Source organism: Gekko japonicus, unplaced genomic scaffold (genome assembly GCF_001447785.1).
Source record: "Gekko japonicus isolate JY-2015 unplaced genomic scaffold, Gekko_japonicus_V1.1 scaffold2490, whole genome shotgun sequence".
Taxonomy (NCBI): Eukaryota; Metazoa; Chordata; class Lepidosauria; order Squamata; family Gekkonidae; genus Gekko; species Gekko japonicus.
In genome coordinates, this window is record NW_015165317.1 from 109,116 (window position 1) to 109,833 (window position 718).

Sequence of the window (718 nt, forward strand, 5' to 3'; positions counted from 1 at the left end):
CACCATCACATGTAACAACTCATATAAACTGGGTTTGCTGATCTAGGAGCACTCTGTTGGGCTCTACAGGGCTGCCAGGGAGGAGGGGGCTTCTAACTTCCCTACTGAGCTATTTTTGTGGACAAAACAGCCACTGGGGGGGACCTGTTTGCCCCTTTCTCTGTCTCGCCATGTCCCCTAGGGAAAGGGTTAATGAAACTCCTGCCCTTCCCCTCCTGTACTGAGCAGATCTGGAATGGCTTAAAGGCTGCTTTCTGTATGGGGGAGGATTCTTGTTGGAGTTTCAAGTTGCTTACACTTCAGTCATTACAGAGTTAAGTGTTGTTTGTTAGGAAAGTTTGAGGGAGTTGCTTAGTCTAATGAAGTGACCTGTAGCCTTTGTATTGGTCAGCTAACAACTTGTTTGTGGAAATGCTTTGATCTAGCATTAATGTATTCACAAGCTTTATGGCCCTTTGTGTGAAGCACACAGGAAGCGCTCTCTTGAAGCCGCTAGTTAGATAGATGTAGGTGTTAGTATGTAGTGCTGAAAGTAACTGCAAGTATGCAACCTTTTGTTTTGTTTCTTTTTATCCAAAGTACCCTACCCATGCTTTATTTTGTTTTGTAGTAAAGATATTTTTCTGTTCACTAATGTGACTCTTGTGTTTGCAAAACGACCATCGATCTTGAATCTCAGAATCTCAACAATTCTCCATTGTGTACTTATCAGGAGCGC